We start from the raw sequence: 18,692 nt of genomic DNA on the forward strand, positions 1-18,692 counted from the left end.
TAGAACTCAAGCTAACAACTAAAACATGCATGCATCTCATGGAACATCATCAAACATACCTTAGCCTAGCTACATGCATGGTCGAATCTCTTCACCTTTCTTCTTCTTTCCTCCTTAAAATTTTTGGCCAAGGATGAACCAAAGGATGAGAAAATTTTTTCTTTGTTTTTCTTTCTAATTTAGGCTAAATGAAGGTGAGAAAAGGATGAACAAAGATCTTCTCCTCTCTTTTCTTTAGGTCACGGCAATGGGGGGGAAAAGAATCAACTACACACTTTTTTTTTGTGTAATCATCATACTCCTTTTCATTATTTAATTTCCATGCCTATTATTTTATTTTTTTCCACCCATGATGCACCAACAAAACATGTCTATGACATGTCTTGGCCATCAAACTTGGTCTACCATGCTTGTCATGGCCGGCCACTACTAGTAGGGGGGGAATTTGACATGCAAGTCCCCCCTTTGTCTACATGCACTAATAGGTCCTCACACATTGACTTATCACATTTTAGAATTTTCTCACATAAGTCCTATTGACTAAATTCACATGAAATCGACCAAATTGAAGCTTGAAATTTTCACACATTCATAATTACATATTCTAGACAATAAGTATCACATTCAAACATTTCGGTGACTCGGTTTAACGGTCCCGAAACCACTTCCCGACTAGGGTCAACTTTGGGCTGTCACACTCTGACTTGCACACACGGTTATGTCACATGCCCGTGTGCTAGACTATGTAGTACACACGACTGAGACACACGCTCGTGTCTGTACCCGTGTGCTCAATTCTAAGCATTCAGTTTCTCAAAATTAAGGTGCGGGGGACACACAGCCTATCCGCATGCCCGTGTGGACAAAATAAAGCCATTCCTAGCTTCATTTCTCACCCCAATCTTTGCCATAATCCTACACCACATCTTGCATTCATGACCCAACAAATCCAAGCATTTTATTCAAGTTAATTCTATCATTTAACATGATATATCATCACATATAGTTGCTAACCATTTCAAGCATTATAATCAAGTATATTCCATCTATCATGATGGCATATCATTTCATGCATACATGTTTACAATCTTACCTTGCTTATGTTCTCATGTTAGATATAATTTGATAACTACTTAATGTATATGTGGCTAACATAATATGACATTACATGTATATCAAAACAATCATTACTAGTCATTCCAATGGCTAGATTACAAGTATCGTTTACATTTATATGCCGGTATGGCCAACATATCCTATACATGCCATTACAACCGCAATTGAATCACCATACTATACCGACATGGGCCGATGGATAGTGTGAGTAATCTCCACCAAGCTTCCAATCCAACAAGCTTCCGATTACTCTAAAACAGGGGAAAATAAAATAGAGTAAGCATAAAATGCTTAGTAAGTTCGTATAACACGGTACTTAACTTACCATTCATCCTATTTGAGGTAACTAAATAAGGTATAATCAACCACTTTGATCTCAACCCCTACGCACATCCTCATTGCCCTTATTAGTCATATATTCCATAGTAATATCAAGACATGTATGGCTCAACAATAATCAAGTTTCCAAGCACATATGCTTTCCACATCATATATTCATCCAACATACATAATTCATCTCATTATTTCAAGTATAATTTCATAATAGTTCATTTCGCATCAGAACTTTACACATATTACTCGGAATATCAAAGTGACAATTAGTACACTCTAGGTGTACAAGTCTATAATTAAGAATGAACATTCTCATCAAATAGTTTCCATGTACAAATATCATCATCTCATATTTCATAAATCACTTGTCATGTATTATCATTCTTCCATTTCATGTAATATTCTTTCATGTCATATTTCCATATCATATACACCACTCCATGTCAATTTGTTTTAAATTTATATTTGCCCTTGTCGGAACCTTGCCCGTTGAATTTATTTGAATTATCGATGGATACATAATTAGTACACTCGAGGTGTACGAATTAGGATCCGTCAATTCATATTAAATGGTACCCATAAGGTACTATTTCGGAGAGTACACTCTCAAGCCACATATATATACTACAGGGTTATCAATCCATGCTAAATCCTTTTTATGACATATGCTCTAAAGAGCTTGATCTGGATTACCCGTCCGGGCTAAATCCAATCCATAATATATGCTCGAGAGGACTTATATCAGGATTACCCATCCGAGCTAAATCCTATCAGAATTGAGGTCGAAGGACTGCTCATCCGAGCTAAATCCTATCCACAACAAATGCAGGACCTTCTTCATTTCAGGAAATCACATATCCATCAATTTTCCATTTATTCAATCAAGGTTTAAACACTTTTCAAGAATTATCAAGCATTTTATTATTTCATACCTCCGTAAAATTTATGTAATTCGGGTAAAATACATTCCACATTCATGTCAAGCATACAAGTAACATTTTATTCATTTACCATTTTATCAGGCATTTTCATTTACCAGGCAATATCGAGTAGGTGATCATTTCACATATTTGTGACATTAATAAAATTCACAAACACAACATTTAAATCAAGCATAAAAGCATATACAAAATTAGTTACACGAACTTACCTCGTCAAAGGTTCGTACGTAAACTCTACTAATCTGACATTTTTCTCATTCCTCGTTCTAACTCCGAATTTGGTCTATCCGCTATACAAGTAAATTTAACATCAATTTATCACATTCTATATTCATGTAGACTAAATTTTCATCCTAGGAAAAATTTGCATTTTGCCCTTAACTTTTCCATAAATTACCATTTTGTCCCTAGGCTCGGAAAATGAAATTCATGAAATTCGATCCTCTACCCAAGCCTAGCCGAATTATACATACAACCTTTACAGCACATGCATTTCACAAATTTCAACATTTTCCATGGATTTTCACTATTTTTCATTTTAGTCTCTAAATCAAGTTTTCATGAAAAATCACTTTGTAAAAGTTGTTTATCTTTCATCAATCTTTCATTTTCTACCATAAATTTAAAATTTCCAACATATACATCCTTGACCCAATTTTTATACCATGATAACTTTTCAAATTAATCCCCCAAATAGATAGTTTAGGCTATCCCAATTTTAAAAATATCAAAAATTACTAAAAATGGGACAAGGAAACTTACCCAATTTGGCAATGAAAGTCTCTTCTCTCTCTCTTAGGGTTTCCATGTTTATTTTGGGGATGAAGATGAGAATATATGATTTTTATTTTCTTTTCATCTTTTTAATTAATTAATATTTTCACTTTTCAATTTAGTCCCTAGCCTTTTTCTAAATTTACATGGATGAATCATCCAAAAACATCTACATCCTTTTTTATTAATGGTCTAATTACCATATACGGACCTTAAGTTTTGAATTCCATAGCTATTTGATCCTTCTAGCTTCTAGAATCCAACTTTTGCATTTTATTCGATTTGGTCCTTCTCGTAATTAAGTACATAATCGATAAAATTTTCTTCTCAAAATTATCACACAACATTTCTAGTATAATATGGATCATATAATAAAATAAAAATAGATTTTATTTTTTAGCTCAGATTTGTGGTCTCGAGACCACTCTTCCAATTTCACCGAAACTCAATTGTTACAAAAATGCTTATGGTAATTCTTTGATTTCTTTGAATCAGATGATTGCGTCTTATTCATAAATATTTTGCTCGTAACCCAAGCTTCCCTTTTTTCTTGTCTCTTTTCTTTGCTTAATTCCTCCGCCTTGTGTGCTCGTTCAACCAACACCACGAACTTTCTTAATTTTAGAATTCCAATTAACAGCTTAATATCTTCGTTTAGCCCTTCTTCAAATCGTTTGTATATTTCGGCTATAGTCTGAACCCATTCACTAGCATACTTGCTCAATCTAATAAATTCTCGTTCATACTTTCTTGTTTGAGCTCTAGAAATTCCTTCTTTTTTGGTCCAAGAATCTCTGACTAATATACTTCTTTTTAAAATTTGTTTGGAAAAATTACCATGTAATATTTTCCCTTGGTACCACAGAAGATATGGTTTCCTACCAATGGTAGGTTTTGTCTTTCAACAAAGATAACGCACATTTCAGACATTGGGCTAGTGTACATGATAACTCATCTAGAACCCGAATAGTATTTTCCAACCAGAACTCGGCCTCTCTGGATCATCATTAGCTGTAGCCTTAAATTCTTCAACCCCATGTTTTCTGATTTTATCTACTGGAGCCTTACTAGCTCTAACAGGTCAAGCATCCTGTGGCGTTTCATCATGTTGTCAAGCAGGTGGGGGAGGTCGTTGAACAGCAGAGTTTGTTTTCATATATTCACTAAACCATTCATCCATTAATTCAAAGAAGGCTGCTTTTGCCGCCTCACTTTGGTCCTCAGATACAGGCCTTCTACTACCACTGGATACAACTCGTTGAACGGAAGCTTGAGCAACACTCTCAGCTTCCTTAGTCTCGGCTCTAGCTTGGTTGGAAGACATTACTATATGAAAATACATTTAAAAGTGGTCAGGAGATATCACACTATCATAATTTATATAATGGCATGTATAGCTAGACTCATACTTGCTACGTTAGTTTGAGAATCGACTAAACTATAACTCTAATACCACTAAATGTAACACCCTTAACCCATACCCGTCGTCAGAATAAGATTTCAGATTATTACTGGAACATTCAGAACATTTTATAGATATAAATTACTATTCATTTATCGAGATCATTCAAAACATTGCTTAATTGGACCATCGAGGTCCAAAACCAGCATTAGAATCAAGTCAGGACTTAATCAAAGACTTATAAAACTTTTCACGACATTTCAAAGATTTTCCAAAGTTACAAGGCTCACATGTCCGTATGGTCTAGGGACACGCCCGTGTGGTCAAGTCGTGTACTACGCACGCCCATGTCCCTAACCCGTGTAACTCTTTGACTTTTAAGGCATGAAGAAATTGAAGTCACACAGCCAGGTCACGCGCCTAAGTGCTAGGTCGTGTGGCGAATTTTATTTTTGAAATTTAGGAGCAGTTTTCACACAGCCGTGTAACACGACCATGTCCAAGGCCGTGTCAACCACACGGCTAAGACACACCCCTGTGCATTTGCCCGTGTGCCCAATCCTGAGCATTCTGTTTCTCATTTTTAAGATGCAGGGGACACATAGCCGGACCACATGCCCATGGGACAACTCGTGTGTCATACACAGCCAAGACACACTCACGTATGTCTACTCGTGTGGAAAAAATAAGGACCTTAAGTTTTGAATTCCATAGCTATTTGCTACCTATAGCTACTAGAACTCAACTTTTTCATTTTATGCAATTTAGTCCTTTCCCTAATTAAACACACAATCAGTAAAATTTTTGTACCAAAATTTTCATGTGACTTTTCTCTCATGATACCAACCATAAAATAAAATAAAATAAATTTTTATTTTGGCTTGGGTTTGTGGTCCCGAAACCACTGTTCGATCTCACTGAAAATGGGCTGTTATAACTCTCCTCCCTTAGAAATTTTCGTGAGCAGACCCAATGAGGGCTTTAGAGTGAGCATCTATATGAGATATGAGATAGAGGTGGTTTTGACCATGTATTGGCCCTTAGTGTGCGAGATACCCAAGTATTCGATAGTATTCCAAATAGTTCAATGAGCATTATGATGATTTAAGGTTACATGAGTTCAATACGAACTATTATAGGTGTTTATGTAAAATACGAGAAGTGTTTTATATATGATATACGTATAATAGTATAGATGTTACATGTACGTAGAATCGAAATAATTGTTGAACTCATACATGATTTCAGTTTTATATGAATACATGGCTAACTTGGTTGATGAACATGTGTTATGATTTGGCCAGATAAAATTGTTATGAAAGTATGGAAAGGTAAGAGTTTTTGGATGATTGAAATATTTTTAACCATAGGCTTGGATTATATATATGCTCATAAGTCGTGTGTACTTAAGTATTGACCATCTTAAGATGAATTGGCTAGTTATTGTGATATTTAACTTTGAGAGGTTATTGTTTTTTAGACCGAGGCCAAGACACGTTGGATTGATTTAAATGGATTACGCTTATAAATTGAAGTGGTAAATTTTATTTTTGAGTTACGAACTTACTAAGAATTTCAAGTCTACTTTGTGTTACTTTTTGTGTGTATCTAGGTATCAGAAGCTTGTTTGGGTTAGAAGGTGTCAGATATATCATCATACTATCTATCATCTATTGTGGTACTCATGATTTTATAATTTTGGTTATAATGGCATGTATAGGTCATTTTGGGTAATGATAGTCTACATATTTTGTTGTGCTTTAGCCATTTGAATATGCTTGTAATTTGGGCATATATTTTTTTTATGTAAATATGTAAATAGCCCATGGTATAAGTTAAATGAATGCCATATGAATGCCTTGGTTGTGAATTGATTTTTTAGGTATCAAATATTTGAGATTTATATGTGTCATACATGTTAATTTTAGGCAATGTCTCATATATGAGTATGACCATTTAAGTATATCTTGGAAGCATAATTGGTATGTGTTAAAGTGGTCAATAGATGTGATTATGAGTATCCTGTTGTATGTGTGAAAGTATATGTTATAAACTTGAGATTGGTTGATTTTGAGTGCCTATTTATGTCATGGTTATATAAAAATTGATATATATAGGTCGGTACCAATGTGGGTGAGGAATATCGCTTGGAAAATAACCTATTTTTGTCCATACGGGTAGAGACACGGGCGTGTGTCTCAACTGTGTGACACACGGCCGTGTGTCCCCTGATACTTCTATAGAAATCAAGTCAATAGCTTTACACAGCCTATGACATGGGCGTGTGGCTTGGCTGTGTAGTACAAGAAAGTATAATCTCCAGTTCTCACACGGCCTAGCACACAGGCGTGTGGTCTGGCCATGTGACCCAAGTCAGAGAGTTACACTGGGTCGAACTCGGGCTGGGACACGGCCATGTGATCCAATTTTGAATGCCCACATGGCCTGAGGCACGGGCGTGTCCCTTGGCCGTGTGAGACACACGGCCTGGACACACGGGTGGAACGATAGAAATGTGCAAGTGTACACAATCGCAACAAGTAATAAAGTGACAAGTAAATGTTGAGTTATCGTACCCACAGGGACTATGAAATGAATTATTTATGAATACAATTTAAAACACATTGGTGAATAAAAATATTTTGCTTTGAAGAGATGATTTAAAATAAGAAAACAAAGTAAAATAAATAAATTAAATTAAAGTTCCAATGCATGATTTCAAAAGATGATTTAATCAAGATGACATAATTGTGTTAGATTAATTACATATCTTAACTTAGGATTATAAAACTCATGTTTTATACTGTTACGAAAAAATTCACGGAAACACGGTAATTTGCTAACTTATGAACATACTTACCTACCAAAATCTATTTATCTCTTGACTAAATCTCTATTTCAATTCAACCGATTAAACAAATTTTAATAAACAAATGTGTTAATGCACATACATACTTATGAAATTAAAATAATCTCTTGTACATATCTCTATACCAATTCAAACAATTAATTCAATCACATAAGCACATAAAAGATTACGTGAGGTAACAATGTATTTCTACCTTGAAATAGTTTAATCACAATAATCTTGCAAGTTATGCAAGGCAAATGTATCACTAAATACTATTGTTAATTCAACCCTCAGCTACCTTAGATGATTAAACATACACTGATTAAGTATTATGTCAATTAATTACAATTTCAATCAGTTTAAATAATTAATTCATTAGTTAACTTACAATTGTAATGCAAGAATAACTTAGTCATGGTTTTACTTAATCAAATATCTTACCAAGGCCTATAACAACACAAACATAATTTTAATAAATTAAGTCGATGAAATGCAATCAACCTAATACAAATTAAATTTAAGCCATATCAATTAAATTAAACATTTAAACATCACAAATATTAATAGACATGTTCATAATAACAATAGAAAAGATTAAAAGGATAGGGAACAAGAATCAAATCTAGCGTTTCTCCATGACTTGACTAATTTTGTAACATCCCGAATTAGGGCCTAGTCAGAATAGTGGTTTTGGGACCACAAATTCAACATTAAAATAATTATTTTATGATCATTATGAGGTCTAGGATATGAGAATGAGCATGTTCTAAAGTTTCATGAAGAAATTCTATGTGTAAGGTGTCCAATTGGAAATTAGGGACCAATTTGAATAAATAGCAAAACTTGGGTTCTAGAAGAAATTTGTATGAAATTGCTTTGGAATATTAATTAGAGGTCCCTAAAGAGTAATTTACCCAGTTTTTAAGCTTTTGGAAAAAATGGGCATGCATGGAAAGTTATGAAAGTTTAGTAAAGAAGGGCATTTTGGTCATTTAGTTAATTAAAGAATAAAAAGGGAAAAATAAGCCAAAATCATGTCATTCATCTTCTTTAAGTTGTCAAAATTTGCATGCTCTTCATAGCTAGGGTTTACAACATTTCAAGCCCAGTAGTAAGTGCTCCCTAGCCCTGTTTTTAATGCTCTTCGTATTTTTGAGATCCTCGTAACATGCTCTTTCTATCTCCACCCATATCTCATGCTAGGGTTCATGTTTAGAAAATTACCCATGCATGAGATGTTTTTGTTTTGATGATTTATGAAGGAATATGAGAGTTTAAAGAATGGTAAACAACTTTTACTAAGTGGTTTTTCATGTAAATGACTTGAAGGACTAAATTGTAAAAGTTGTGAGAATGGGTAGAAAAATATAGAATGAAGGAACAACATGGGCTGCTATAAGTGTGAATAACATTCGTCTAGGCTTGGATAGCCAAGGAATTACATGTATTTCATTATACGAGCCTTAGAACTAAATTGTAAATATTGTGAAAGGTTAGGGGCAAAATAGTCATTTTGCTCGGGGGTGAGTTTTAATCCTAAAATGAAAAATGTGATGTATTAATAGTCTAATTTTATTGATATAGACCCCGAGGAACTAATTCTGAAGGTCGATTATGGAAAATAAAAGGTTTTAGAATAACCGAGACACGAATCGGAAACGACTATCAGGTAAGTTCGTATAACCCGAAGTAAACTCTTAATATACTTGTAATGCATGTTCTTAAATGTATAAAAATTGAGATACTCATTGCATTATAATCTATGAAATATGCTAGCGTAAATGAAAAGATGATAAATGTCCCAGATGAAATAAAAAGGGAAATCAGATGGATAAATTATGGCTTACATGACATGAGATCCTACATGTGTTACAGAAAAGGATTTAGCCCGGATGGGTAACCTGATGATCTCAAAATAGAAAGGATCTAGCCCGAACAGGTGTTTCTTGAGTGATCGAGCCTCCCGAAGAATATGGATGCATTAAGGATTTAGCCTGGACGGGTAATCTGATTGAGGACTGAATTTAGCCTGGACTGATAAATTCAAATCCGAGCTTATGAGAGTAATTGTCATTGAAAAGGATTTAAACTAGACTGGTAACCCTGACATTGCTCTATGAGTTATTACTATAGGGGATTTAGCATGGACTGGTAATCCCGTTGTAAGATGTAAGGTTTACGAGAGTGCGTACTTGTGATGATCACTTGTATGACTTGACGGTAGTTTGGCCATCTATCGAGATTTCTGAGAAATTCAACGGGATTAACAAGAGAAATAGAAATGGAAATATTGAATTGATGAGCTCATCTAAGACTAACTTGATGATTGAGTGCATGAGATAGGGGAACTATTACATGCTTGTTGGAATCATTGCCTAATATGGTTGTATCCTAATTAACCAGTAAGTTTACCTTCCAGTTATGCGCACTTACTAAGCTAGCATATAAATGCTTACCCCCTTCTCTTTTCCCTGTCTTACAGAGCTCGTGGGCTTCAAAATATTGGAAGACTGTTAGAGAATCAACACATTATCAACTTGTTCCGCTTTGGTATATAGACACTTTTATTTTGTTTAATGGCATGTGTACGGTTTTTGGTTATTTGGTTATATGTGTCATTTGGCTAGCCAATGTAAGAGCTTAAATGGTATACTTATTCTTTTGTATATGGCCATGAGATATGGCTTATATTGATGTAGGTTGTAAACCTACTAATGATGCATGTTTATGTTAAAATGTTTCATGAGATGTGATAATAAGGTTTATTATGGATGGATACATGAAATGGGACCTAATAACTTCAGATTTGATATAGCATATAATGGTATATGGTTATAATATGGCCTAAGTGTAAAGTGTAAAACGTGCTATGTTAATTCTTAATACGCAAAGGATAATTTAGCATGTACTTAACCGATGAAATGAGGTTAACACGAAATGAGTTGTGCCAAGGTTATCTAAGAGTATAATTAGGACATGTTAAATACTATTGAAGTCTATAAGTGTGTATGGTTGCTAGCGAGTGACCAAAGGCTTGGAAATTAGCCCTAAAAAGGTCCACACAGGCGGACACACGAGCATGTGTCTAGGCCGTGTGTGACACACGATCAACCCCCATGGGCATGTTGCTTGGCCGTGTATCCCCTGTACCTAAAACTTTTAGGTCAGTTTGCATGGTAGTAAACATACGAGCAGAGACACGGCCGTGTGTCTCAATCGTGTGGAGGACATGGCCTAGCACACGGGTGTGTGCCTTGGCCGTGTGCCTCAAAAATGAATGATGATGTCATAAATAGAATGTCAGAGTTTTTGGACACGGGCGATCACATGGGCATGTCTAGGCCGTGTGAGGGATACGAGCCAGGGACACGGGCGTGTGCTTGGCCTTGTGAAATCCACTGTAGGTTCAAAATGGAAATAAATCCAATAATTCAACACGGGTAAGGGGTATGGGCGTGTCCCCAAGCACAGGGAGTGTGCCTTTCCTTCACACGGGCATGTGAGGGTTAACCTAGGAATTTTTATAAAATTTTCTTAAGTTCTCTATTCTATCCCAGATCATTTTTAATGTATGATTTGGACCTCGTAGGTCCATAATGGGGATAATATGATTTTTTTTTCAATTGGTTTGAATTTGTAAATGAAATTTTATGACTCGTCTTTCTAAAAAGTTTGAGTATGTGTCCGGAAACGCCTCGTACTTTGTCCTAGTCTCAGGTATGAGTAAGGGGTGTTACATTTAGTGGTATCAGAGCTACGATTTAGTTAATTCTCGGGCTAACATAGCATGTCTCTGGTCTAGCTATACATGCCATTATGCAAATAATGATAGTATGGTATCTCCTAACCATTTTAATTGTATTTGAATATAGTAAATGTCTTCCAATCAAGCCCAAGATGAGTCTGAGGGAGCTGAGAGCCATGCTCCAGCTTCTGTACAGTGAGATATTTCTAGTAGTAGTAGAAGGCCTATGTCTGAAGGCTAGGAAGTGGAGAGAGTAGCCTTTTTTTGATATAATGGCTAAGTGGTTCAGGGAATACCTAAGAAACTACCCTGAAATACTAGGTCCACCTCCACCTACTAACCGACTTGATGAAGTACCAAGGGTTGTTGAACCAGTGAGAATTGGTAAGGCCCTAGTGGATAAACTTATGAAATACAGGGCTGAAGAGTTTAGGGCTAAGGTCGAGGATGATGCTGAACGAGTTCAGTTCTGGCTCGAGAATACTGTGAGATTTTTGCATGAATTGTCATGTACACCCGAGGAATGCTTGAAGCGTGCTGTATCTCTTCTGAAAGATACTTCATACCACTGGTGGAAGATGATATCTTTAGTGGTACCAAAGGAAGACATTACATAGGAGTTCTTCCAAGCTGAGTTTAAAAAGAAATACATCAGTCAAAGGTTTTTAGACTCAAAGAGGAAGGAGTTCCTGGAACTCAAACAAGGAAATAAGACTGTGTCAGAGTGTGAAAGAGAATTCGTAAGGTTAAGTCAGTATGCAATGGTGTGGGTTCAATCAAATATGGAAATGTGTAAGCGCTTCGAGGAACGCTTGAATGAGGAAATTAAATTGCTGATTAGGATCCTAGAAATATGAGAATTTGCTGCATTATTTGATTGGCCCAAGAAGGCCGAAGAATTAAATAATGAAAGAAAGCAAGCCAAGAGAGAAGCTCAAGTTTCTAGTAAGAGGTCTAGTGGTAGAGCACACTCCTTCCCGAAAAAGAAATCGAGAAGTCATCAAGAACGCTCCACTTCATCGGTAGGATATTCGGGTAGAGCAAAAAGCTCCAAACGACATAACCTGAAGTCTTCCTCCCCTATGGTAACTAGTGTGGGAAGTGTAGACGATCAAAAGCCAAAGTGTAGAAGCTGCAACAAATTTCACTTCAGAGAGTGTCGAATGAAGACTGGAGCATGTTTTAGATATGGGTCTCTTGACCACTTTCTCAGAGATTGCCCGAAGCAAGCTAATAAAGGGGTTGAATTAGCCCTGTAGCCAAATGCTCCTATTTCTTAAGGTAGACTCCCGAGACATCCCGGAAGTGCAAGTGGCGGTCGAACTATTGCTAAGGATGCTACTACAAAATCAGAGGCTCGAGCCCCCGCAAGAACTTATGCAATACGCACTCAAGATGAAGCCTCTGCTCCCGATGTCATCACGGGTACATTTTCTATATATAATACTAGTGTCATTGCCTTAATTGATCCAGGGTCAACCCATTCGTACATTTGCATGAAGTTGATGTCTAGCATGGATATGTCTGTAGAACCTACGAAATTTGTGATTAAGATGTCAAACCCTCTAGGCAAGTCAATCCTAGTTGATAAAGTTTGTAAGAATTATCGTTGACGATTCAAGGTCATAGTTTTCCGGCTAATCTTATGTTATTTCCATTTGATGAGTTTGATGTAATACTTGGCATGGATTGGTTAGATGTGCATGATGTGATTGTAAATTTTGGTAGCAAGTATATCGAATTGAAATGTTCAGATGGTAAGATTCTCCAGATTGATTCAAATGAGTTGGATACTCCGCCGATTGTGATTACCTCAATGATGGGTCAAAGGTATGTGAGAAAAGGATATGAAGCCTACCTTTCTTTCGTGTTGAATACTAAAGAATCTGAGTTGAAGTTGGAATCGGTACCGATAGTATGCGAATATCCGGATGTGTTTCTGGAAGAGCTACCCGGATTACCTCCTGTCAGAGAAGTAGAGTTTGGTATTGAGTTGGTGCCTGGGACAACTCCTCTCTCTATGTTTGGTATTGAGCTGGTGTCTGGGACAACTCCTATCTCTATTGCTCCGTATAGGATGGCGCCAATCGAACTGAAAGAGTTAAAAGAACTGTTGTAAGAACTGACGAATAAAGGTTTTGCAAGACCGAGCTTTTCGCTGTGGGGTGCTCCAGTATGATTTGTAAAGAAGAAAGATGATTCGATGAGGCTATGTATAGACTACCAACAACTTAACAAGGTAACTATCAAGAACAAGTTTCCATTGGCGAGGATTGATGATTTGTTTGATCAATTGAGAGGAGCCACTGTATTTTCAAAAATAGATTTGAGATCCGGATACTACCAGTTGCGAGTTAAAGAGTTGGACATGCCTAAGACCACTTTCAGGATGAGGTATGGTCATTTCGAGTTCCTGGTCATGCCTTTTGGTCTAATGAATGCCCCTGCTGCGTTTATGGACTTAATGAATCGTGTTTTCCAATCATACTTGGAAAATTTTGTTGTGGTATTCATTAATGATATTTTGATCTATTCCCGTAATGAGTTCGAGCATGCTGAACATCTGAGGAGTGTTTTACAGACCTTGGGAGACAAGAAATTGGATGCTAAGTTCAGCAAAAGCGAGTTCTGGCTTCGAGAGGTAGGATTTTTAGGTCACATTATTTTGGGTGATGGCATTCAAGTTGATCCGAATAAGATATCTGCTATTGTCGAGTGGAAACCACCGAAGAACGTAACTGAGGTTAGAAGCTTTTTAGGCCTGGCTGGCTACTACCAACACTTTGTACAAGGATTTTTTATGATTGCAACTCCTTTGACGAGGTTGCTGCAAAAGGACATTAAGTTTGAATGGTCAGAGAAGTGTCAGCAGAGTTTCAAGAGATTGAAGACATTGCTGATCGAAGCTCCAGTACTAGTACAATCTGAGCCTAGAAAAGAATTTGTGGTTTATAGTGATGCATCCTTGAATGGACTGGGCTGCGTACTGATGCAAGAAGGTAAACTGATAGCCTATGTTTCGAGGCAATTGAAACCACACGAGAGAAATTATCCAACACATGACTTGGAGCTAGTAGACATTGTATTTGCCCTAAAAATTTGGAGACACCATTTTTATGGTGAGACATGCCGTATATTCACTGATCACAAGAGTTTGAAGTACTTGATGACTTAAAAGGAATTGAATCTGAGATAGTGGAGATGGTTAGAGTTGATTAAAGATTATGAGCTGATCATTGATTACCACCCGGGAAAGGCGAATGTGGTCACCAATGCACTGAGAAGAAAATCCTTGCTTGCTTTGAGAGCTTTGAGCACGCAATTGACTTTGTTGGATGATGGTTCAGTTTTGGCAGACTTAAGAGCCAGACCGACATTTCTACAAGAAATTTGCGACGCTCAGATCAATGATAGTGACTTGCAAGCCAAGATAGCTCAATGCGAGTCAGGCACTGAATCAGATTTTTGGATTGGTTCCGACGGTTGCTTGATGTTCAGAGATAGGATCTATGTACCGAGAGACGACGAGCTTATTCAGAAAATTTTGCAAAAGGCATATGATAGCTGTTTTTCTATTCATTCGGGAAGAACCAAGATGTATAACGATTTGAAAAAAATGTATTGATGGAATGTCATGAAAAGAGACATCTCTGAATTTGTATCGAAATGCTTGATATGTCAGCAAGTCAAAGCTAAACACCAAGTACCTTCAAGTTTGTTAAATCTTGTGACGGTCCCCGAGTGGAAATGGGATAGGATTACTATGGATTTTGTGACGGGTTACCGTTGACCCCGAAAAAGAAAGATCTTGTTTGGGTTGTGGTTGATAGGCTAACAAAATTAGCTCACTTTATTCCAGTATGAACTGACTACTCACTTGACAAGTTGTCCGACTTGTATGTATCTGAGATTGTGAGATTACACGGGGTAACGTTATCGATTATTTTAGATAGAGACCCAAGATTCACTTCTAGATTTTGGAAGAAGCTGTAAGAACTCTTGGGTACAAAGTTGAATTTTAGTACAACTTTTCACCCACAGACTAATGGTCAATCTGAACAAACGATTCAGATTCTTGAGGACATATTACGGTGTTGCGTTCTTTAATTTCAAGGTAGTTGGGAAAAATACTTACCATTGGTGGAATTCGCCTACAACAATAGTTTCTAGACGAGTTTGAAAATGGCACCCTATGAGGCCTTGTATGGCAAGAAGTGTCGAACTTCACTGTATTGGACAAAACTAAAAGAAAACCAGATTCACAGAGTTGACCTAGTTAAGGAAACTTAGGATAAGGTTAAAGTGATACGGGATTGCTTGAAAGCAGCATCAGATAGGCAGAAATCGTATGCTGTGTAATAGCCCAAAATTGGGTCTAGTTGGAACAGAGTTTTCGGGACCACAAAATCTGAGATAAAAATAATTATTTTATGATTATTTTGAGGTCTATGATATGATTGCATGGTTGTGTGAAAATTTCGTGAAGAAATTCTTTGCATAAAGTGCTCAATTTGAAGTTAGGGACTAAATTGAATAAGTTGTAAAACTTGCATTCTAGAAGTTTCTAGTATGAAATTGCTTTGAAATATTAATTAGGAGGTCTTAAATAGCAATTTGACCAATTTCTAAGTGATGGAAAAAAATTGGACATGGATGGAATTTTTGAAAGTTTAGTAAGGAAGGGCATTTTGGTCATTTGGTAATTAAAAGAAATAAAAGGGGAAAATAAAGCCAAAATTTACTCATCTTTTTCATGGAGGCCGAAATTAGCATGGGGGAAACCATGGCTAGGGTTTTCAAGCTTTCCAAGCTCAATAGTAAGTCTATTCTAACCCCGTTTTTCAAGTTCTTTACGTTTTTAGAATCCTTGTAATTTGATTAAGCTTATTCTAGCAATAATTTAAGCTAGGGTTCCTATTTGGAAAAGTACCCAATGGTGAAATGTGTTTATTTTGTAGTTTTATGATATAATATGAGGTTTTAAATTATGTTAGATAACTTGTGCTACTCGGTTTTGAGTGAAAACGAGTAAAATGGCTTAATCGGTAAAAATACCTAATAGTCATAAGTATATGTTAGAGTGAGAATTTGATGTTGCCATAGAAGGGAAAACTGATTAGAATGTCATAAAACATAAGAATAAGGGATGAAGTTTAATTCCCGAGCCTAGGGGAAAAAGTGTAAATATGCAAAAGTTTAGGGGCAAATTGTAATTTTTCCAAAGTTTGAGTTAAGGACTGTTTTGAATAGTACATTAATTAAATAAGTAAAATATGATGTTTTAGATCCCGAAAAATGAGATTTGAACCTAGAATGAGAGAAAAATCGAAAATTGGGAAAGTTGGTAAAATGATCGTTTTAGTATCGAGGTAAGTTCATATGTATAATAAGCATTAATTTATGCATGTTTCAATGTAAAATTGATATATTTATTATAATTTTCGAGGTGTTGAAAGTATGTAAGTTGGTATGATAATAATACAGCAATAATGCTGTAGTTTATATTTGAAAGTTAAATTTAGTGAATTAATTGAATTATGTTAAATTAAATGATTATGGTGCCAAGTTTATGAATTGATTTAAAAATATGTTTATGGTACATGAAGTGCATTGAATTATCATACATAAATGTGATTTCTATGATTATGGATATTATGGGAAATTGTAAGTTCATATGATTTTTAATAAGGCAATGTGTAATTTAATGTTATTGCCTTGATATTAAATGAGATGTAAGTTTATATGTAAGTAATACATCAATATTACTTGTATTATGATATTTTATAATAATATTGGAAATATGTTTGTGGATAATTACTTGATTGGTGAAGTTGTTGGAAAAGAGAGAGAAATCCTGGTTGAACCTTCGGAAAGATTAGATGATACAGATAGTATGTAGCTAGGTCACATGTATGGTGCTGGGTGCACATCATGTGTACAAGAGAGCTACAAGACATTATGATGTAGCTAGGTCGCATGGGTGATACTATGTGTACACCATGTAGACAAGAGAGCTACAGGATATATGTAGCTAGGTCACATGCGTGGCTCTAGGTGAAGGACACCATGTAGACAAGAGAGCTACGAGATAAATTGGCTAGATCACATGGGTGGTACTGAGTGTTCACCATGTGTACAAGAGAGCCGAACTCTATGATGGGTGGAGCTATGTGTTGAAACCACCAAGTATTGAGGATTGATCCGAAGTGTTCAACGGGAGACTCTCTATGTATTGCTTTGTGAGTTTTTTGATGAATAAGTGCATTAACTTGGTTATGTGAATGATGTGTTCATTAAGTGACCAGGATGTGGTAAGGTTATAAACAAGTAAGTTGTACATGAGGATGATTTTATGGTGACCTTGTGATCATGGGCCTATACTTGTGATGTATGAAATGTGGTGAAAATGATTTGTGATATCTATGTTAAAATGAGGTTAATACAAAGAAAGTATGAAAGAGTGAATTAGCAATAAAACTGTTTTGGACAGTAGCAGTGACGTGATTTTGAAATATGACCAAAAATAGTAGAAATTGAATCAGAGACTGAATGAGATATTAAATTAAAGCTTAATGAGCCTATTTTCATATAAAAGAAATATAGCAAGAAAAGAAGTTCTATATTTTGATATATTTATGTTTTTGTGAGATTGGTTCAGAATGATTACGTGATCCCCTGTTCTGACTTTGGAAAATCACACAAATTTGGATAAAAATAATTAGAGGCTTAAACTTATATTTTTAAAATCCTTAATGAGTCTATTTTCAATATAAATCAACAACATTATCTGATTTCTGTACTGTGAGATAATTAATTTTTAGTGAAGAGATGTCAGAACTGTCAAAATGTGAAACAGGGGAAATTTTAATGAATAAACTGTACTAATTTGCTAAACCAAAAATTATGAAATTTTATTGTCGAAATCTATGTGAGTCTAGTTTCAAGATAAATTTACGGATCTTAATTTGGAGCTCTGTAGCTCAAATTATAAATAAGTAAGTGAATATGACTCGTGTGGACAGTTTGATGTGAGCATTTATTAGTAAATTACGAAATCGTACTTACAAGAATGCTATATACATTAAGGATGTGGAATGGAGAGAATGAGGAGAAAAATAAATATATGTGGAATACATAGAAACTATGGTATACGAAATATTGATATAATGAAATAAATGATATGTGTTTATAAGAAAACAGAAAGAGAATGATATGTATCATGACATGTATATATATATGACTAGTCTCAATGTAATGCTTGTTGGGTATGGAGTTGAATTGAAATGTTTCAGGCAAACATGTTATTTTGCGTATCTGAATTGTGGTATTTTATAAAGATATGATCTAGTTTTAAATATGAATGCTTGATGATTAAGCTGAAGATATTTGGTAAGATGATAATCTTGGTATAAATGTATAAGTGGTACTATAGTAAACAAGGTAAAATGAGTATGAGATACACATGTATGATGACATACAAATGCTATGTTTGTGGTTTAATTGAGAATATTTAATCATTAAATGAATACC

Source organism: Gossypium hirsutum, chromosome A08, assembly GCF_007990345.1.
Source record: "Gossypium hirsutum isolate 1008001.06 chromosome A08, Gossypium_hirsutum_v2.1, whole genome shotgun sequence".
NCBI lineage: Eukaryota > Viridiplantae > Streptophyta > Magnoliopsida > Malvales > Malvaceae > Gossypium > Gossypium hirsutum.